At 44.3% G+C, this 23,640-nt stretch overlaps 1 protein-coding gene across 7 annotated transcripts in view; it reads right to left on the bottom strand.

Moving 5' to 3' along the window:
- CTIF (cap binding complex dependent translation initiation factor) overlaps positions 1–23,371 on the bottom strand; it is a 351,966-nt gene extending 328,595 nt beyond the window's left edge. For 6 of the 7 annotated variants that reach the window (XM_045021188.1, XM_045021185.1, XM_045021187.1 and 3 more), the window contains exon 1: positions 23,205–23,371. The gene's annotated coding sequence lies outside the window, so the exon portion shown is untranslated. The remainder of the gene's footprint in view (positions 1–23,204) is intronic. The other variant, XM_045021181.1, reaches the window with a different exon arrangement.
- Positions 23,372–23,640: the final 269 nt, after the last annotated feature.

The raw sequence follows: 23,640 nt of genomic DNA, 5'->3' as shown, positions 1-23,640 counted from the left end.
CTGAGGGAGGGGCATATTGGAAGGGACAGGGATTGTAAACTAGGGGGCTGGCCCAGCAGCCAGGCAAGGAAAGCAAACTCCACACCCCGTCCTTTGTCAGGCCTCTTCCTCAGGGCGCTGTTAACGGGTTATTACAACCCTCACAAACAAATGAAGTCGCTGGTCCTAATTGCCACAGAAATTGGTCCAATGAAAGATATTACCTCAGCCACCTTGTCTCGCTAACGTCCTGGGACCCACACGGCTACTACACTGCATGCTAATCCCCACAGGCATTTCTGGCCTCTACCAGCAAAGGGGGCTGGGGGAACTCTCCTTCCCACTGCCCCCAGCTTCCTCTTCCTTATGTGTCCTACCCTGAAGAAGAGCCGTGTGTGGCTGGAAAGCTCGTCTCTTTCACCAACAGAAGTTGGTCCAATAAAAGATATTACCTCACCCACCTTGTCTCAGCCAAATGATGGTTAAGAGATCTCTTAACCCCTTCCAGACTGCAGCTTTACTTGACTAACAGCACCTAGCTCTTATACAAGGTGTTTCGTTTGTAGCTCTCAAAACAAAGGAGGTCTGGATCATTATCCCCATTTTATAGATGGGGAAACCGAGGCACGGAAAAGTGAAATGACTTAACCCAGGTCACCCAGCAGGCCAGTGGCAAAGCTGGGAATAACCTAGGCCTACTGAGTCCCAATACAGTGCCCAATCCACTAGGCCACGCTTTTATGGCAGTGATATTTTATACTTGTAAAATGCAGGTAGTATAAACCGTGTCTGCAGATTTACCTGCCTCTCTCTTTATCTGTTAGTTTCCACACTTTTAAACGCATGGGGCTTGGTTTAAACTGTAACAATCCTTGGTGACACCCAACGTTTTCACCACGGCGGGGTTTTGTTTGATTGGGTGACTTTGCTTTGAAGAGAACACACTGCAGCGCTGTATTGGTTTTCTCCTAAGCATTGTCGGATGAAGCCTGCAGTGGTTGCTGAAGGCCTTAGCTGAGATCTAGGGGGCAGCGCACCCCTCTGTACCTCATGAACTGTGCAGAGCAACACCTACAGGGGCAGGGAGAGCGAGACGAACAGAACAGATGGGAGGGAGAGGTGAAAATCCCCTTGTTCTATAACACGGATAGTAAACTTCAGCCTGGGAAGGGCCAGGCAGGCGGTGAGTTGTTTTCACTGCTCCTCACTGAGTGCATCTGAGTGCCTTGTCTTCCCTACCTTCCACCTGACCCACTTGTTTGTCTCATCCACCTGTTAGGTCTGGTCTTTTAGCTCTTAAGGACACAAAGGGTGATTTTCTGGTTGTACAGCTCTGGGCACAATGGCACCCAAGCTGGCTGAGGCCAGTAGGCACTGCCACATTATTAATTATTTGTCTTACCACAGCACTTGAGAGCCCCTATTGTGGATCTGGACCCCATCATGCCAGGCGCTGTACAAATACAGAACCAAAAGTTAGACCCTGCCCCAGAGAGCTTACTACCTAGGCACTACAACACAAGGAACAAGAAGAACAAGAAGAGATGGAGAAGGTAACTTTTTCCAGATCATCACATTAAAGACAGTTAAAATACGGACAGTCTAACATTGCTGTAACACACAGGCACTGCCTGCACCCAAAGGGAGGTACTTTCAACAACCATAAACAGGAGGGTGATGTCCACTAGACAGACAATCCCTTTATTAATAGGTGCTCAGTGCTCTGAGACTGTGGGGGAACAGCAGCCCCAGTAAATTAGCATCCCTGTGGGCATTCTAAGGTCTGTATCAGCTACCAGGTAACCTTTGCAGGGGTAGGAATAAATGCCCCAATGCCAGGTTTTTAAGACGCGTGGGGGCAGAGAAAGTGCAGTGGGGGAAGTGAAGAGGGAAGCAGGTGGAATATGGGAAGTGTTCTACGGCAAATAGATTTTATTTTTCCAAACATGTGTTTAATTTAAAAGCCTGCCTGGATTTGAAAAATTGTCAGCCACTAAATAATCACAGGGCAGATGTATCACAAATAACTACACATCAGTGTAGCGCTCAACCGCATGCACTGTGGTTTTCCAAGTCAACTAAAATAATGCTGGAGTGGTTAACTGCAAGTGCTGCTTCAGGAGGACTCTGGAATAATAGCCTCCTGAATCTTGGTGGAACTGACAGCCCAGACACTGCTAATGGGCCTTTCAGCTCAACATGCCAAGTCCTTCTGAAGGTCATTCTCCCCTGGTGAATTAAAGCAGGGAACAGCAGGAGCAAATTAACCAACGTACAGGGCAAATATAACATGTTACCGTGCAGTTTAACCAGTATCACCCTGCATGGAACAGCGTGGAATACAGAACCTAAAGAACTAGAAGGTGGCCGGGAATGGTTACTGTGCAGTTAAGAACTGATGTGGCAGAGTAAAAAAAAACAAAGAAGTCTTATCAGTTTGAAAGTACTTGCAGTTTGGGGTGCTTGCAGATTAACCCACAATGAAGAGGGGCTGGATGGAGCTAGAGGGGAAAAAAAAAAAGACTCCATCTCTGTGTGGTGCTAACACTACTCATTTGTGTTGTTGCAATTTTTCTCATTATTCTGATCCGGTTAGTCGTCGGAGTTAGTTAAAAAGCCATATTTGGTTTTCTGGATTTCAGGAGACATAAGCAGAGGAATGATGCGGGTCATATTCCTTACTGTAAAACCACACCACTGAACAGTTACAGTTCACTGCTAAAGAATCCTTCTAAGCCAGGGTTTCCCAACCTTCACAACTGAGCCCCTTCAAGGGAAATGAACGGAATCACGACCTCCCTGCATCCCAGCTTTGTGTTACTAAAAGCCTACACACCTGAACTTCTACACACAACAGTCTTCACACACCCACTTCCCTCAGGAAATGAGGGTGCAGAGCTTCATAATAGGATGCTTCCTCTCTTTTATGACATGCTTTGATGAGCAGAGAGATAGTCAGAAGTACCGGCATTTACAATTCCATCCCTGGCATCTGAGTCAGCACCCATAAAACGGGCCCGTTCAACACCTCGCAGCTGTTGTTTCAGGCTTTCTGAAAACTCAGGCAGGCTTTGTTGCATCCGTTACATTTGGGTCCATTTTGAAGGTTTTCTTTAGAACCATAATGGGTAGAGACTTATTTAATAGAAGAAAAAAAGTCCGAGTTTCTAGAGGACAACTGAGAGACTGTCCATGCCCCACCCACAGCATGCCCTGAGCAGCAGGGTCCCCATTTCGGGGACCACTCCTTCACTAAACCAAACCAAGCCTTGCAGATGTGGGCAGCAAATTGAAACATATTTACAAACAATTATCTTGGGTATGTTTTTCATGATAGTGCCGTCAGCACTAGTTCTAACAGTTCACAGGGAGGGAAGTAGTGATCCACACAAACTGTAGCTAATCTTGACTTACACAAGCAGGTTTGAGAATATTACACAAAAACAGAGCTTTAATGATTGATATCAAGCTCTCCCAAAATGATAACTGCTTCTCTGTAAACACTGAAAAAGATTAGCAAAACAGCATTTAAAGGTTACCTGCTCACTTTAAAAAAAGAGTTGTGACTTTTTTGCTTCTAAATAATACAGAAATAAAGCCTGAAAGACGTTGGGTTTTTCCCTCCTTGTTTCTTATTTTAGCAGTTCAGGCCTTGTCAAACCATGGAAGATTCTTGAGCTACTGGGGATTTAGTGATACAATGACACTGCAAAAGACTGAAAGCTGAACCAATAGGAAGGAAAGGATTTAAGTCAGGCTATTTAAAACCAAGTGATGTGGCAATTTCTCCCATCACTTGGGGTTTTAAAAATCAAGCAGTATCACTAAAAATATTCTATAGTTGAAACAGAAGTGATGGGTTTAATGCAGAAATTACTGGATGATGTTTGTTGGACTGCAGAAGGTCAGATTAGATCAGCATTTCTCAAATGCAGCCACTGTGGCTGCATGTGCCCACCAGGGGCCTCCTGGGCAGTGACTGCGGGGGGGGGGGGGGAACCATTCACCCCTTCCCTGGGCCACCAGTAGGGGTTGGGCCCTGCCCCCCTCTGGAGTCACAAACACCAGAGGAGCAGGCCGCCTGTGTGAGTTCCCCCCTTTCCCAAGGGCAGTGGGGCTAGGGCTTCCGTCGTCAGCCCTGGGGCGCTGGGTGGCAGCCTCCAGGCATGGGGCTTTGGGTTCTGGCCACAGGGCTTTGGGCTCCATCCCCTGGCCATGGGGCTTTGGTCTCTGGCCCACATCGCCCATGGCCCTCACTGCCTTCCTCAGCCCTCCATTGCCCCGGCTCCCACTGCCTCCCTACCCACCTCTCCATTCAGAGCTTAAATTTGTCCACCAGTTTGCCAGGGCTGAGTAAGTCTGCTGTGAAAAGTGATATTAACAAACCTACAAATACCAGTTTTCACATGAGCAGACTTAATTGCTAATAAATCTAAAAAAAACAACAAAAAAACCCCAAGAACCAAAAAAAACAAAAGAAACAAAAACAAAAAAAGACAAGAATGTGCAAAGCATCCTCCTTTGTTTCTATTCTGTTTAGGTCCAGTAAAGAACAGAGACAACTGTACATTATTTTTATTACTGAGTCTGAAAAAAAAACCTACATAAATAAATTACAATGATTTGGACATGGATATGTGAATATTTATTTGTTTTTCCTAAATTTAATTAAGTATTTTAGGAAAAATTGTCGGAGCATTCTATGGCCACCAAAACATTTCTTGTGGGAACTCCTGGATTAGATGATCACCACGGTACCGTCTGGCACTAAAAGCTTTGAATCTATGAAAAACTTTGTTTTCTGTGTATTTTTGCTAATAAACTTTTAACTTGGGTGCCTAATTAACATATGAGGGAAAGGATGCCTTTCCGAAGGCTTGTGAGAGCTCACAATACTCTCCTCCAGAGATTTCCAAAGAGTCCTCGAGCAAGGCCATGGAACAGCACATTCCTGATATTCCTCCGGTAAAGTCAAGCAGAAAAATACCCTCTCATTGAGCCTTTTAATTTCAAGGGTTCTTTATATATCATACAGAAGCGCAAAAAAAAAAAAAAAAGAGAGACAATTTTCAATAAACATCCTTTGTCCACTGCTTGTAAGACAACAACAAAACCCCACTAAAGCCAAGCAGTCCACAGTGAAGGCAAGAACTTCATCCATGGCTCTCCCCAGTGGCAATAAAAAAGCAAAGATAAACAAAAAACATTCCCAACCAGGTCCTGAAAACCTAGAGCAGAGGATAAACATCAGTCTGGCTGCCACAGAGGTGAATCCTACAGAAAACCTGACAACTGTTTGGCAGCGGGTGTGCTCCACCCACCCCCATCATGCTGACCAATACTAGCCCTTATGCTCCTCAATCTCCCCCGTCGTCTCCCCTCTTATATTTAGATTGTAAGCTCTTTGGGACAAGGACCGCCATTTTGTTCTGCATTCGTACAGCACCAGGGGATCCAGGCCCAGCAGTAGGAGTTGCTGCAATACAAATAATAATAATAATAAACAAAGGTCCACTAAAGACATACACGAGAAATCCTAAAGAAACTGTCAACTAAAAAAAAATTCCCACATTGCACTGTCCGAATTTTTCTTAAACTTAGCTCTGTCATAAATTACATCTAAGATAACTTGAAATGAAGGGTTTTACAGAAAAAAAATAATTGTATTATAGTAGCACCGAGATTGGGGTCTCCCTGTTGGATTATCTATATTTCTTCAGTATGGGAATGTCTACGCCAGGGGAAGGCAAACCAAGTCACACTGTCCCTTTAAGTAAATTCTCCCCACCCGGTTACACAATCTTTAAAACACATCAGCTGCTAAACTAATTTTTTTTAAAAAAACCTGAGACCATAGATCCCATTTGCCAAGCTTTCAAAGCAAAATGTTTGCAGCAGAATTATAACCCCCTTAAAAAAAATCTAATCAGTTTAGCAGCATGCGATAACTCATCACCTCATGGAAGTTAAAAAAGAATTTCCTAAAACCGCACAAGCCTCCATATTTTACCATAAAGCTTTCAGTTGAAGAACTGCTGCAATATTACAGACATAAATTACCAGACTAACAGCCTAGTTTCTCCAGTCTTTAAACCACAGAAGAATTTAATCTACCATCTGCCTCCAAATTCATCAGCTAACTAGGCAAAGAGTACCTATGCTGTTCCACATTTAGAGCTCTCCCAAAGTGAATACTATGCTTTACACCTGTAGAAGACACGGTCCATTGATTTCTAAGGACGATAGGTGAAATGCCAGCTCCATTCCGATAGCGTTAAGTCAGACAGACACATGACACACATGGAAACTTTTTTCTATTAGTAGCATCCAACTAAGCAGCAACATCATCAGTTCCTGCTTCTTTTCCTCTCACATAAACACCAAAGATGGTACTACTTATAATTGCAACACTGAGACACTTAAATCTAATCCTCTCTTAATAACACAGGGGCGCAGTCTTATTGCTTCATTATTGTCAAAGAATACATAGTCCATTAATCTCTCTGACTCACTGCAAGAATCTGCTTCTGGCAAATTGACTTCCACTGTCTCCCTTTGCCAAAAAAACCAAGAACACAAGAGCAGTAGTTTCCTGTGAGTCAAAAAAGGCTTCCCCCTTCACAGAGACACACCATAATGTCAGAAGCACAAGGGGAAAGAGACTAATATTTAAAAGGATTCTCCCAAACCTTTTGCATTTATGGTAGGTAAGCCAGAAAGGCAGAAAACCATCAGTGTGACATGTAAGGGCCACAGGGTGTGCCCAGGGGATTTAGGAGCACAGGTCCCTGAGGAAAGTCATTAAGATGCTTTTGAAAATCCTCCTCATACATTTTCAAGTGTGGACACTGATTTTAGGTGCCCAACCAGAGACACCCTACGCCTGCGTTTCCGAAGTGCTGAGCACCCCACTGGTCCCCATTGCAGTCACCCAAACATCATGTCACCCCAAATCAGTAGTCACTTTGGCCTCACTCACTAGCTAAATTGAGAAGTACAAACAATAAGCCAGGAGAGTAACAGATTAAGTTTCTCAGCAGGATACTGAAAGGAAAGGCTCCTGGAGCTTACGTGATCAACTTGGTAAATAGAGAGGAAGTGGGTATGTGCGCAAAAAAAAAAAAAAGTAGTTTCATAACAGTCCAGGGAGATCTGCAGAGATGCACTGCAGCAGCCACTTGTTCCTTTTTCAATGTTGACTACAAGGAATCTCGATAATAAAGAGGAACATTTGATAAAAAGAGAAAAGTCAGGGCAAAGTCATCAAAAAAGCCTTAAAAAAATAAAAACAACAACTAAATTTTCATCACACTAGATCCCTCTCCAAACCAGCTCTTCAAAGTACCCGCTCACAGAACAGGAAAACCATTACACGCTGGAGATACAGACCAACCTTTTAAAACTGCCAGGAAAGCATACTAACCCAGAAGCAGAACAACTCCCACCATGATGATCATTATAATGAGACAAAAAATTGTGTTGTTCTGATTAAAACAAAAATCCACTGTCCACCCCAGATGAGCAGGGGAGAAGACGTTTTACAAGGCTAATCTAATCACAGTTCCCAACTCCAGCAGGTGTAATGCAATACCACTGTACTCTGTTGCAACAGAGTAACTTCTGCCATAAGAACTCCCGGGGATAAGGCAATGGGCTGGGAGTCAGGAGACCTGGGTTCTATTCTCTGCTCTCCCACCAACCTGCTGTATCACCCTGGGGAAGTTGCTCCATGTATGTGCCTCAGTTTCCTAAACTGGGAAATGGGGCTAATGATTAGGGCTGTCAATTAATTGCCATTAACTCACGCAATTAACTCAAAAAATGAATCGTGATTAATTGCTGTTTTAATCTTACTGTTAAACAACAGAATACCAATTGAAATGTATTCAGCATTTTTGGATTTTTTCTACATTTTCAAATATATTGATTTAAATTACAATACAGAATACAAAGTGTATAGTGCTCACTTTATATAATTATTTTGATTACAAATATTTGCACTCTAAAAATGATAAACAAAAGAAATAGTATTTTTCAATTCACCTCATACAAGTACTGTAGTGCAAGCTCTTTGTCCTGAAAGTGCAATTTACAAATGTAGATTTTTTTGTTACATAACTGCACTCAAAAACAAAACAGTGTAAAACTTCAGAGCCTACAAGTCCACTCAGTCTTACTTTTTTTTTTCAGCCAATCACTAAGAGAAACAAGTTTGTTTACATTTACGGGAGATAATGCTGTCCGCTTCCTATTTACAATGTCTCCTGAAAGTGAGAACAGGCATTTGCTTGGCACTTTTGTAGCTGGCATTGCAAGGTATTTACATGCCAGATATGCTAAACATTCGTATGCCTCTTCATGCTTCCGCCACCATTCCAGAGGACATACTTCCATGCGGATGACTCTCGTTAAAAATATAATGCATTAATTAAATGTGTGACTGAACTCCTTGGGGAAGAACTGCACATCCCCTGCTCTGTTTTACCCGCATTCTGCCATATATTTCATATTATAGCAGTCTTGGATGATGACCCAGAACATGTTGTTCATTTTAAGAACACCAAAGAAGGTACCAACGTGAGATTTCTAAAGATAGCTACAGCACTCGACCCAAGGTTTAAGAATCTGAAGTGCCTTCCAAAATCTGAGCAGGATGAGGTATGGATCATGCTTTCAGAAGTCTTAAAAATGCAACACTCTGATGCAGAACCTTCTGCTGGTGGCACCTGACTCAGATAATGAAAATTTTATATTTTATAATTGGAGATATACCCACCTCCTAGAACTGGAAGGGACCTTGAAAGGTCATTGAGTCCAGCCCCCTGCCTTCACTAGCAGGACGAAGTACTGATTTTTGCCCCAGATCCCTAAGTGGCCCCCTCAAGGATTGAACTCACAACTCTGGGATTAGCAGGCCTGAACCGGCGTTGGTCTGCACTGCTTTGGATCGTTATCTAACAGAACCTGTCATCAGCATGGGCGCACATCCTCTGGAATGGTGGTTGAAGCATGAAGTGACATAAGCATCTTTAGTACATCTGGCACGTAAATATCTTGCGACGCTCCAGCTACAACAGTGACATACGAACACCTGTTCTCACTTTCAGATGACATTGTAAACAAGAAGCAGACAGCATTATCTCCTGAAAATGTAAACAAACTTGTTTGCCTGAGCAATTGGCTGTACAAGAAGTAGGACTGAGTGCACTTTCTAGGCTCTAAAGTTTTACATTGTTTTGTTTTCGACTGAAGGTTATTTTTTTTTTACATAATTCTGCATTTGTAAGTTCAACTTTCATGATAAAGAGATTGCACTACAGTACTTGCATTAGGTGAACTGAAAAATACAGGTCTCTCGCAACTTACGCGCATTTAACATGCGCGATTTCAGCTTTACGCTGAAAGGCCTGGAGTCCGGGAGGGGGCATGGCCTCAAGAAGAAGAGGCGTGGCCTCAAGATTTAAAGGTCCTGCTGCACCAGCTGTGGCTGGGAGTCCCAGGGCCTTTAAATCACCCAGGGGGCTCCCAGCTGCAGAGGCGGCTGGTAGCCCCTGGGGCGAACTAAAGGACCTGAGGCTCCAGCCACCGCGGAGCTTTGGGCCCTTTAAATGCCAGCCCCAGCCCGGCTGCCAAAGCTGCGGGCGGGATTTAAAGGGCTCCTCCGGGCTCCCCACCGCGGCGGGAAGCCCGGCGGAGCCCTTTAAACCCCGCCCGCAGCTCCGGCGGCCGGGCGGGGGGGGGGGAAGCCCTTTAAATCCCACCCGCAGCTCTGGCGGTGGGACCGAGGGGCATTTAAAGGGCTCCACCGGCCCTTTAAATGCCCTCCCCACCGGCTCTGCCGCCAGAGCTGCGGGCGGGATTTAAAGGGCTTGGGGTTTTGACTATACGCGGTGTTCGCTTTACGCGATAACCGTGGAACGGAACCCCCGCCTAAGAACGACAGACCTGTACTATTTATTTAGTTTTTTACAATGCAAATATTTGTAATAAAAATAAATAAGTGAGCACTGTACACTTTGTATTGTGTTGTAATTGAAATCAAAATATTTGAAAATTGAGAAAACATCAAAAATATTTAAATAAATGGTTTTCTATTATTGTTTAACAGCGCAATTAATCACGATACATTTTTTTAATCACTTGACAGCCCTACTAATGATTCATTCCTTAGTAAAATGTGTGAGGTTGATGGGGGAAAAGCACTGTATGCTCTATGTATGAGCTACACACTATTAATGATTATTGGAAGACAAGAAGTACATTTGCTACGTGCCCTCCAGGGTTGGAATTCTGCTGCCAGTCAAATTTGCTTTCAGTTTGCTCATCTACCAGCCAAAATTGCCACATACTTATTAGTGAAAGAACATCTCCAAATATGACATCTAGTAAGAGCATGCACATCATAGGATTGGCTTTGCAACTGGACTGCCCCTCAGGTGCCAAAAATGCCAAAAGTGCACAGGCAGGCAGTAAATTGAACACCCGCATAGAGAAGCAATTGCTTTTTCATATATAGAATCCATTTCTCTCAACAGACCTGGCATGTGCAATTACTAATCGAGTGCATACGCTGGTGCTGGTGCACAAAAGTGCCCTTGCACAAGTGGCCATGGTGGTGAGGTCTCACTGAAAACACCCCAAACAAAACTGGCCCAATGACCTCCACTAGTATTTACTGATCAAATACTGTTAAAGATACAACCAGTAATGTTCTCAACTAATACAGTGACGTGATTATGAAAGCTGATGTCAAGCCACACACTTCTCTATGAGTTTTCTGCTTTTGCTTAGGGAACTTGGATTCCTGCAGTCCCTAAGCTTTCCATGCCAGATGCACAGTATTTAGACTCAGAGGACTAACATGGGCATGGCTAATGATATCCGGAGGAGGGAGAGAATCAGGAAAGCAAACACATTTCAGTTGTATACTACTTTTCATGGTCACAGAACTCTGACCCCACCCCCGACCACCACCACCTCCTAGCTCTGCCACGGCCATGCCAAGACACAACTTGTAGACTCCCAGTTTCTCAGCGAGGATATACTCCTTACCGACCTCAAAGCGGGCTGTGAGGCTTAACTAGTGACTGTGGTCCCTACATGAAAGGCTCTCTGAAATGCTACGTATTATTAAACACCTATAGGACAGACTCTTGTCTTCCACACAGCAATGAGCTCCATACCATCAGACAGCAGGTCAAGACAGAACAGAGAGTGTCACTGCATCTTCACCAGCTCCTCCTTCTGCAGAGGAAGCTTAGGTCTTGTCTACACTACAGACCCACCTGTATCAGTATAACTACGTTGCTCAGGGGTGGGGAAAATCCACACCCCGAGTAATGTAGTTACACTGACCTAACCCCCCGTGTAGACTGTGCTATGTCAGCAGGAGAGATCTCCTGTCAATGCAGTTAATCCACCTCTCTGATAAGCAGTAGCTAAGCAGACGGGAGAGCTCGCCCCCATCGGCTTAGAGGATAGGGTTGCCAACCCTCCAGGATTCTCCTGGAGTCTTCAGGAATTAAAGATTAGTCTTTAATGAAAGGTTATGTCACGTGATGAAACCTCCAGGAATACATCCAGCCATAATGAAGATCCTCTAATAGGGTTGCCAATTTAAGCACCAGAGCGGCGCAGCTGCATCAATAAAGCGTTTTAAGTGTAAAGGTGCCCTGAGTTTGCTGCATTGCTCCGAAGCACTTGGGCAATTGCTGCACAACCGACTGGCCATTTAGTGGACAGGGAGACTAAAAAAATATAGCAGGGCAACTGGTTAGACAGCTAGGAGCAGCTGCTGCTACATCAAGGTTAGTGTGTGGCTTATCCCCGCCATTCAACTATTCCCAGTTCAGTGCTTACATCAAGGATCAGGACACCCAAGTATTCCTAGGAACACAGGACACCAGCAAGGTTTGTTCATGGGTCAATTCAGGTAAGAGTTTCAAGGATCAAGGCTTTAATAAGAAAGCCAACAGGATCAAATACATGTAAGAACCAAGACCGTTGCCCTCCATGTTCTCCCCCATTTTCCGTTTGAAATGCTTGTCCTCCCACATGTAATCAGATGGGTACATTTATCTTCCTTAGGATCCAAAGCAATGTATCCATAGGGTACAGAATTTTCTTTCCCACAAATGGCCAGTCAGCAAAGAGAATGAGTAAAGCAGACCTATTTTCTGATTATATGAATGAGACATTGCAATCGTGTTCAAAACAGATGACAATACAGTGCACTTCTCTGGGGCATTTCAGCAGAGCAAGGCCCTCAACACCCTCATCCAAGGCCCTCAACACCCTTGTAAGTAAGGGAAGGAACATTTCTCCTACCAATGAAATGTAGCCACCTCTGAACAACACTATGTGGCAGTTTAAATATCATCCATTGGGGAGACATGGGGGATTACGTTTCTGTCTGGAAAAGGTGATTACCTCCAATAGTTACACGTGGCACCGAAGATTAATATATTTGAAAGAAAAACTTAACAGAAAACCCTATATTATTCCAATTTATTTACTTTGTGTATAGACAAGTTTGCTGTTTCCCTTGCACAGTCAGTTTCCTCCTTGCTGGAAATCCACTTACAAACATCAGCAAGGGAGAAGAAAACCCTTTGGACATTATTTCAGATAATTAATTTTTAAAAAATTCAGGACATGCTATTTAAAGTGCAATTTAAAAAAAATATCAAATTGACAGGGTCCCTTTAAAAGAAGATGGGACGAATTCTACGGGGAGTTTATGGAGATAGATTTCAATTGCTCAAGCTGGAATTGGTTCCTAGGTTAAATGCCCTCAAGTCCTATATTTCTTGCAAGAGTAACCACCAAGAATGGTCAGGACTTCAGTTTTACAGCGCACTTGAAAGACTGCACTCACACAACAGCACATCCTCCCTCAGCAACAGGCAAAGCACCCCCTACTCCTAAATACCAAGGCTTGCAAGATTACATTCATTTACTCCCTGCCTGCTGGTGAGAAGCTGTTTCTCAAGTAAGGAGCCTGGGCCATCAGTGTCCGCAGAAATCAAGCTTTGGGGTTTTTTTACAAGTTAAATTCCTAGCTTTTACTGTTGCCAAAATAATCTTCCCAACATAACTGATGCTGCATTGAGTTCCTTGGGCTGCAGACAACCTGGAACTACCACTAGCTCTGAGGGGTGTAAACTACCCCACACATCATTTGTATTCATTATTCACTCTGAAACCTAATGGGTATGTGTAAATACCAACGTTGCTAATCATTTCACTGCTGATCAGCTTATCAGAAGGAAACTGTCCGATAATGTGCTTGTCCATTTTTACTGGAATTTAAACATACCTGAATCTGCTGTAGGATAATTAGTCTGCAGCACCAGGGTGTAATCATGTCAATCAACTTCAGTTTGCTCCTGCTCAGGACGGCAGAGAGCAGCAGGGTCAGGTACTGGTATTACGGGGAAGGGCACCCAAAATGAGAGGCTGGAGGAGAAGGTTAGAGTAGTGGAAACTTGCCCTTGTAGCAGCCAGGGGGATGGAAGAGGATAAACGTAGTGGAAACACTCCTCCCCCAGAAAACAAAAATGTGAAGCTTGGAGGGACAAAAAAGAGAGCGAGCGAAAGAGCTGGGGAAGAGGCAGCAAGACAAAGAGTGCAATGAGGTCACAGAACCAGCCCCCTTCCTGCAACTGGCAGTGGGACTCAGTACCCTACTGCTGTCCCGTTCCATATTTGGTATCGGTCTCTGGCTATAGCAGCTATCTGGTAACTTTTCAAGCTCTGACTACCACTTTCTGCAGCAACTTGGGTTTCCCCTAGAAGACTCCATTCCAATTAGTGACCCAGCCTGACCCTACTTAGATGAGATTGCAGTTTCAGGTGGCATGGCTGTAGGAATTTAACTGCTCTCACAGAGACCTCACTGCAAACGCGTGATATACAGATTTGAGCTATGTAGCAGGACACTTCAAATTGGCTTCCTCCTAAACAATTCCTCAGGTCTCACAGAGCCTCATGTACGAGAATGTGAGGTAATCTTTCTGCATTTGCACTATTAAATGCATGACACCTTCCAGAGTGGAACTTGTACGCAGAGGGCTGAATTCTGACCTTAGATACACATCAGTGGGACCTCTGTGCACGTGTCCAAGCAGAGCTGAAGCTGACGCACAGGACATTGCATTCAGAGGTAGAGTTTTAAATACAAACACAGGCAGAGTTCCTTTATGCACACAACGTTTGAACTTCAGCCAAGTGCAACATGCTTAGCCTGATCAGATCTCTCTATGCAAGTTCTACTGTGGGCCTGGGACATTAAATTCAGTGCAGGGCTTCTGCTTCTGGGTCTCTGTGTCAGAGAGAGATTTTGCATCCGGACTAAAACCTTTTACAGTCCTTAGCGGTAAAAGTTTTAAAAAACACACTAATTTGTTTTAGCTAAAGTGTTAAAACCATTTGCTTGTCAGAGGCATAAAATCATTGCCAGAGAAGAAAGCAACCCATTACATCACGCAGGAATCCCTCAACCAATGCTTCCTTGCAATGGGCCACCACATTCTCAGCTGGTATTAAGTGACACAGCCAGTGCAGCTACTGATTCACACCAACTGAGACACTCCTCAGATTTTAAGACTGGAAGGAACCATCAGATCATCTAGTCTGACCTCCTATATCGCACAGGCCACCACCACCACCCGGCAATCCAACAATCAAAGAGAGACCAAAGTGTTACAAGCCCCAAGAGACTAGACTACTGTGTGTCACTACAAGGTGCCCCAATGCCTGAGGCCCCGCAATGGCAAGGAAATGGTTAAAAAGAGATATACCCAGATAATCCCGGCAACTGACCCACACCCAAACTGCAGAGGAAGGCAAAAAAAAACCAAGGTCACTGACAATCTGACCTAGAGGAAAATCCTTTCCTGACCCCACATATGGGGATCAGTCATACCCGGAGCATGCAAGCAAGAACCAGACAGCCAAGCACTTGAGAGAGAGAATGCTTGGTACCACCTCAGAACCGGGCCCATCTCCCTCACTGTCCTATCTCCAGCTGTGGCCACCTCCAGATGCTTCAGATCAGCTAGTCTGACTCTCTGTATAACACAGGCCATAGAATCTCACCCAATTACCCCTGTACTGAGCCCAATAACTTGTAACCTTTAAAAGAAAATAATACTGGCTTGACCATGGCTTTTACGTACACACACTAAAATAATTCAGTGACACGTTGAACAATGACAGGAGAACAGTACACCATAGAAGCTCAGAAATGATCATATACATTCCACACAGAGAAAACCTGGATTTCAAGTAAGATGCTGGTAGTCTGACTGATCCAACTCTCTTGATTTCAGTGGAATTACTCAATTTACACCAGGTTAAGTGAGATCGGAATTTGGAAATCAGACTACAGTAAGAATATGAGTAGCTGCTGATCACGGATACCAGTGATCCTTTTCCTTCCCCATGCTAGGTGACATTCAATTGTTTTGCTGTTGGTGTCAAAGGGATAAAACCATTGGAAATAGCAATTGAGAAAGGAACAGTGGGCACTTTTGCGATTCACAAATCCCTGTCAGTAAAGACATTTTCCTCATATTCTATCTTGGCAGCAAAACCTGCAAAGACCCCATCGTTTTTACAGGAAGGGGCAAGAAAGAATCTCTCTCTCTTCCTGTCACATATATCACTAGTAGGCTCTAAAAAATGGTATCTGACTCTATCCTAATCTAATAAAACCACCCAAGGCAACCTCATTGAGTTTCTCTGCACACAGTCAACTGCAGTAACTGGAGCCAACCCTAGACTTGTTCTCTTTACTTATGGAGTTGGTTGGAGATACCCCAAAATAGTCCTTACATTAAATTATAAACGGTCATACAGGAGTTTTTAAACTAAGAGCTAGGGGAAAGCTGGCAGGTGCAGAGGAGCACACGGCTTAGACACAGACATTCCTTGCAGGAGGATTTATTAAAGGGGATCCTCTATATCCTAGTTAAAAGGAGAGGATATAAGTTGATAAAGTACAGGTTGGAACTGAAGAGAAATGGTCAAATGAAAGAGTCCCATTCAATTACATCACAGGAAGGCAGACAACTAGATCTTGACAAATGTTGTAAGTGCTTGTATACAAATGCAAGAAGTCTAAATACTAAGATGGGGGATCTAGAATGCCCGGTATTGAGTGAGGATATTGATAGAATAGGCATCACAGAAACTTGCTGAAACGATGATAATCAATGGGACACCATAATACCAGGATACAAAATATATAGGAACGACAGAGTAGGTCATGGTGGTGAGCGAATGGCACTAAATCTCCAAGAAAGCATAAAGTCAAATATAGTAAAAATCTTAAACAAATCAAACAGTACCATAGAATCTTTATGGATAGAAATTCAATGTTTGAATAATGAGAGCATAGCAGTAGGAATATACTATCGACCACCTGACCAGGATGGTTACATGATTGTTAAATGCTCAGGGAGATTAGAGATGCTACCAAACAGAAACCCTCAAAATAATGGGGGATTTAAACTATCCCCATATTAACTGGGTACGTTGCCTCAGAATGGGATGCAAAGATAAATCTTCTAGACACCATTAGTGACTGTTTCTTGGAGTAGTTTGTCCTGGAACCCACAAGAGGAGAAGCAATTTCTGATTTAGTCTTAAGTGGCCCAAAGGATCTGGTGCAAGAAGACAATATAGCTGAACTGCTCGGTAATAACGACCATAATGTAATTAAATTTAACATCCTCATGGGGCAGGCGGAGGGAAATACCAAAGAAACCCATCACAGTAGCATTTAACTTCAAAAAGGGGAACTACACACACAAAAAAAGAGGCTAGTTAAATGGAATTAAAAGAAGAGGGACTGGCTAGAGTAGTCAGGAGGGCGTTAAACTATTAGCAAGAGGAAGATAAAAAGAAGGAAAATGTGACCACCCAATTAGCACAAAATTGAGATGTTAAGAACAAAATTAATCAAGGAACCAAAGGACATAAAAAGAAGTAGTTCTTAAATTGCTTATACACCAATGCTAGGAGCCTGGGTAACAAAAAAGAGGAAGTGTAATGGCTCATTTATGAGCATAAACTCAATCTAACTGGTATTAGTGAAACCTGGTGGGATGATTCGCACCATTGGAACACTAAAATTAACATCTATAACTAGGGCCCTACCAAATTGACAGCTATAAAAACCGCGTCATGGACCTATTGTAGGGGGGTCGCAGTGTTGCCACCCTTACTTCTGCGCTGCCTTCAGAGCTGGGTGGCCGGAGAGTGGTGGCTGCTGGCTGGGAGCCCAGCTCTGAGGGCAGCGCCTCCACCAGCAGCAGCGCAGAAGTGAAGGTGGCATGTTATGGTATTGCCATCCTCCTGCGCCGCCGGGGGGCAGCAGCAGCAGAGAAGTAAGGGTGGCAATACCATACCATGCCATCTTCACTTCTGCACTGTTCCCGGTGGCGGTGCTGCATTCAGAGCTGGGCTCCCAGCCAACAGCCACGACTCTCACGCAGCCCAGCTGTGAAGGCAGCACAGAAGTAAGGGTGATAGTAGCATGACCGCCCCCGCTCCCCACAAGAGCCTTGTAACGGATCCCCAGTTTGAGAAACGCTGATTTAAATGTTTTAATATTTATGTTTTTAAATACATATTCATGATTTGTGACCATACTGTGAAATTTAAGATTTAAATATCTGTAACCGTGAAATTCAAGGTTTTTAAAATGCTATGATCGTGAAATTTACCAAAATGGACCATGAATTTAGTAGGGCCTTACCTATAACCTATTTAGGAAGGCTTGAGTAGGCAAAAGGGAAGGGGGAGTGGCACTCTATGACAAAAATGGCATTACCTGCTTCTCAGTCACAGAATTCTGGGGGGAAAAAGATCCTGAATGCTTATGGATCAATGTCCTAAAAGATAAACCACAAGATGGGGTACTTCACCCCACTACACAGTTGGTGTTTGCTACAGAGCACCAAATCACAGTAGGGTACAGGATAACCTCTTCCGTATGCACTTATCTATAATGTGTAGGGAAAAAACTGTGTGATCATGGAGGACTTCCAATTGAGTGGCATATGCTGGATGTCTCACTCTGCTACTACAGAAACATCCTTGGAATTTCTAAGCATTATAGATGACAATTTCCTAACTCAAAAAGTGTTGCTGCCAACACAGGGGAAGTCTACGTTAGACCTTGTCCTAACAGATAAAAAGGAACTGATCATAGAACTAAAAATTAATGGTTGCTTAGGTAGAAGTAAATGTGACTTGATCACATTTATAATGTGCAAACAGAATAAAGTTCAGACCAGTAATATACATACTTGGTCCTTTAACAAGGACAATTTTACAAAACTGAAAACAATTATGAGCCAAATCAGTTGGGAAGAAGAATTTAATCAGAAAAATATTAATTATATTTGGGAATCATTTAAGAGCACCTTACCAGATGCCCAAAAAGCTACAATTCCACAACTGAGGAACATGGTTAATAAGCCAGTTGGTCTAGAGGGGAAATGAAGGCAGCTGTAAAAAATAAAAAATGAATATAGAAAACGGAAGAAAGAGGAAGTTGATAGTAATGAATATAAATCAAAAGTTAAGAATTGTAGAAAATGAATAAGGGAAGCCAAGGGACACAAGGAAACATCTATGGCTAGCAAACTTAAGGACAATAAGAAGTTTTGTTAATATATTAGGAACAAAAAGAATCCTGACAATAGTCTTGGTCCACTGCCAGATGGAAGTGTTAGAATTATCAATAATAATGCAGAAAAGGGAGAGGTATTCAATAGATATTTCTGTTCTGTATTTGCAGGGAAAACAGATGATACAGTCTCATCATATAGTGATGACAGTACACTTTCCATTCCACTTGTAACTCTGGAGGATGTTAAATAGAAGCTACCAAAATCAGACATTTTTAAAACAGCAAGTCCAGATAACTTGCATCCAAGAACTTTAAAAGAGCTGGCTGAGGAGCTCACTGGACCATTAATGTTGATTTTCAGTAAGTCTTCAATACTGGGAAAATTCCAGAAGACTGGAAGAAAGCTAATTCTGTGCCAATTTTTAAAAAGTGTAAACAAGATAACCCAGGTTATTATAGGCCTGTCAGCCTGACATTGATGCCAAGCAAGATAATGGAGCACTTAATAAGGGACTAAAGGAGGATAATGTTATTAATGCAAATCAACATGGATTTATAGAATAAAGATTATCAAACTAACCTGATATATTTTTTATGAGATTACACATTTGATTGATAAAGGCAATAGTGTTGATGTAATATATTTAGACTTCTGTAAGGCATCTGACCTGATGCTGCATGACAGTTGGATTAAAAAACTAGAACAATATAAATTTAACATGACACACATTAAGTGGATTAAAAACTGGCTAAATGATAGGTCTCAAAATGTAACTGTAAAAGGGGAATCATCATTGAGTGGGTCTGTTTCCAGTGGGTCCCGCAGGGCTCTTGATCCTACGGTATTGAACATCTTTATCAATGACCTGGAAGAAAACATAAAATCGTCACAGATAAAGTTGCAGATGACACAAAAATTGGGGGAGTGGTAAATAATAAAGAGGACAGGTCACTCATTCAGCTATCTAGCTTGCTTAGTAAACTAGGCGCAAGCAAACAATATATATTTTAATATGGCTAAATGTAAATGTATACATCTAGGAACAAAGAATGTAGGCCATACCTACAGGATGGTGGACTCTAACCTGGGAAGCAGTGAGTCTAAAAAAGATTTGGGGATGGGGGTGGATAATCAGCTGAACTTGAGCTCCTAGCATGATGCTATGGCCAAAACAGCTAATAGGATCCTGGGATGCATAAATAGGGGATTCTGGAGTAGAGAGGTTATTTTACCTCTGTGTTTGGCACTGGTATGTCCGCTGCCAGAATATTGTGTCCAGTTCCAGTGCCCACAATTCAAGAAAGGTGTTGATTAACAGGAGAGGGTTCAGGGAAGAGCCATGAGAATGAGCAAAGGATTCGAAAAATGATTTATAGTACCAGACTGAAGGAGCTCAATCTATTTAGCTGCCCTTTGACACAGCTCCAATGATCCTGCTCCAAAGCAAGGTGACAACTAGCCCCTGATCCTGTCCCACAGATGGCAATGGCAGAACTCCCTAAAAAGGGTGGATGGCTTTTTTAACCTAATGCTAAAGTTAGGCTTCAATATCCTACACTGTTGATATTTATCCAAGCCCCCATTCGCCCAATACTTGTGCCACAATGCTTTATTAGTCTAGGTAGGGTCCAGACATGCTTTTATTTTGCAAGAAATGGTGTGGCAATATACTACAGCTATTATTACATGCTTTAGCAGACCACTGACTCTGGCCTATACTACATGTTACACGTTATTCATCAGTTTTCTACTGCTTTCAAATCATTGTTTTGTTTTCCTCAGAAAAACCGACTCCTGTGTTTAAATTAATGGGAATTAGGTTTAATGCAAAATTCATGTCTTCACAGGAGGATTAATCTAATCATAAAATAACAGAGGGTGGGGGAAGACTCCTTGAAGGTCAGCCAGGCATCCATAAATTCAGACCTATCCCTCTTGAATCTAAAAAAAAATAAAAAATGGGTTGGAAATCAGAATTAAAAGCTTTTTTTGGTCAATTTTCATACTTCAGTTTTAGACAAAAATTGTGAGTGGAGAAAAACAATTAGCAAAAGGAGGCAGTACTAGGTAGTGGTTAGAGTGGCTTATGAATCAGGAGACTGAAGTACTGTGCCTAATTCTGCCATGTGAACCGTGGATATATCATTTAGTCTCACTGTGCCCCTATCTGTGCAAATGGAGATAATGCTCTGCAAAGTGCTTTGAGGTCCTCTGCCAAAAATGCACCTCATTGCTTCAGAACCCCAAACAAGGCTCTTCTTTCCTGCGCGCCCCAGAGAAGAACAGGGAAGATGCTCTTGTGGAGAAGGCAGGGGAGTGGGAGGCAGGGCGCCTGGGTTCTCCTCTGAGCTCTGGGCCAAGTTACAATTTCTCTGCGCCTCTGCTTCCCCCACCTCTACCAGGGGGATCTGAGGCCTGTGCAAAGAGCAGTCAGATGGGACATACACAGGAGCAGAGCACCCTACATTTTACTCTTCCCCACATGCAAAACCAACTGGCCTGAGCACGCTCTGGAGCCTAAAGCTGATGGGACCAATCCTCTCGCAGGCATTTCGGGGTCCTCAGGGCAGAGAATAACCTGACCCCATGTAGCATCCCCCCCGCAGTGAGTACAACCAGCCAGGGCTGGCGGGGAGTGGGAGCTGCTGGCACTCAGTGCCAGGGCAGGGGTGGGGGCTCAGGATGGCAGCAGAGAGCTGCAGCTGCTGCCCACGGCAAGCGCCTCCTCGCCTCCCCCAGCGCCGCCAGCCAGCTGCTGTGTCACTTTCCCCGGCCCGGCCGGGGGCCGCTCTTACGTGGCGCGGGGCCGGGGCGCCTGCGGCTCCCACCCAGCTCCGTGCTCGGAGCCTTTGTCCGGCTCCTGCCCGGGCGGAGCGAGGCGCGGGGGCTACTCGAATCAGCCGGAGGTACCAGAGCCGGGGGCGGCGTCTCTCCCAGGCAGCCGGGGCCGCACCCAAATCTAGGCACCACTCGCTGGCATGGGCCAGGGGCCGGGGCGAGCAGTGGGGCCGGGCGGGCCCTATCCCACCCCCCTGCGGGTAACACACGAGGGCAGGGCGTTGACATAGGGAGATGCCAGGGCGGGGGCGGGGATAAAAAGCCATCGAGGTGGCTACAAATCCGCACCCAGACTCTCATTGCGTTCGCCCGCAGACTGGCAATGGATCTGGTTAATGCGAACTGGGGTCTACCTCTTAAACCACAGCCAGTCGTGACCCCATCTCACTACCTCTGTCTGTACCGACACCCAATTAGCTAGGACTTGATTTATACATACCGAAGTCATGTAAAAGCCGTATAAAAATAAAGCCCACTTCGGATCGTTCTGTGCACGCACAGCCTAATTGTAATAGATGAATAGGATCCGAATTCAATGTAGACAAATGCACAGCTAGCCAACACAACCACAGTCACTTAATTCTAAGTAACCACATACAAAACAACCCACCACTCTGTAAAGCAGCTGGGTTCAGTGGAAACTAAAAGGATTACAATATCTCACACCAATTAATCCTATATCATCATCAGGAGGGAGAGAAGGCTCCAAGAATGCATCATTAATCAACAACATACAAAAAAGCTTCTATCAATCAGACACGTTTCTGCAACGAACAGTATTGTAGGAAACAGAGCAACGCTCAGGAACAATCCGCCTCCCCATACATTGCTCCCTATTGTCGGGGGAGGGGGCACGCCTCATTTATCTAAATAGTCTTTTAATACGGGTCTGACTGCGATCAAGCTGCGTGCACCCTCCCACCCAAGAGCAGGTATCCCCCGAGTGCCTCGTTTGTCCGAGTGACTGTATCGGAACGATGCCATGAAAACAAAACCACACGCAATCCCGATAGCTCCAGAAGGCCCAAATTGCAATTCCTGATCCCGTTCCCACCACACACCGCAATGGGAGTTCTCCGACAGCGGGGGGAGGGAGGGAGGAGTTCGGTCTAGACAACATGCAGTCAACACACATCCACGCAAGACATTGCCCCTCTGGAAAAAAAAAAACAGAGTCACATGGGAGGGATAAAAATGAAAGCAAACTGCATGCCGCTGTGGCCTGTGGAAAGGAAAGGGAACAGGATCCTGAATAATCACAGCGCTGGGCACAAAAGCATCCAGGCCACCGACATGCCCTTTTGCATTCGTGGCCAAAAAAAAAAAAATTAAAAAAAAATGCAAACAGCTGCAAGCTGGCCACTGCAACTGCAACCCAATGCAGCAAAAGGAGGCTTCACAACAAAGGGAAAACACACCCCTCCTTGGAACACAGACATGACAGCGACAACATGGTTTATAGTCCACAGGCTCTTCCCTGCCACCAAAACTGAACTGCCCTTTTGCCGGTGAGCAGAAGCTGCTCCCAGCCTGAGAAATAGGCTTGTCTGGGGCTGGGAAGGCAGATGAAAACCAAGCTCCCAGACACCCCAGACGGTTACAATGGTGCGTATGTGTCTTTTACAGTGTCCAACTATTAGATGGCTCTTTCCTGGCAATCTGCACAGACACACAAAACAAACACAAGTGCAAAAAATCCAACCAAACACACCAACCCCCCCATCTAGAGATTATCTTGATTTACCTGGCTGGCCGTCCAAGGCTCGGGCAGAGGGTGGCCTGGCGTGGGGAAGGGGGTCCGGATGTCAGATTCCTGCCTTTAGGTTCATGAGTCCTGCCTGGATGAGGGAGGTTTGAGTGCCCAGTGCACAGGAGCAAAACCCGGCTCTGACACAGGCAAAGAGAATGCAGGAATGTGACGTCTCAGCTCCTCCTAACGACCCACGTGCATAGACTTTAAAAGAAAGGGACACGCTGGCCATGCTGGGAAATGTAGTTCCACTCCTCACCCTCCCTAGGCAGGGAAGAATTGTGGGCATGGAGTTTCTCTCCATCTGGGTAAGGGGGAGTTTGGCTTGTGCCTCTTTAGGGGTCGGAGTTAGGGCCAGGGTCCGTTTGAAGTGGAACAAGGAAACCCTTTTGCATTAAGGCTCCTATTTCCCCCGTACACACACACAAA

The sequence above is a fragment of the Mauremys mutica genome, chromosome 6 (genome assembly GCF_020497125.1).
Source record: "Mauremys mutica isolate MM-2020 ecotype Southern chromosome 6, ASM2049712v1, whole genome shotgun sequence".
Lineage (NCBI taxonomy): Eukaryota > Metazoa > Chordata > Testudines > Geoemydidae > Mauremys > Mauremys mutica.
Note: the sequence above shows the minus strand (reverse complement) of the source record. Positions and strands in the feature narration are given on the sequence as shown.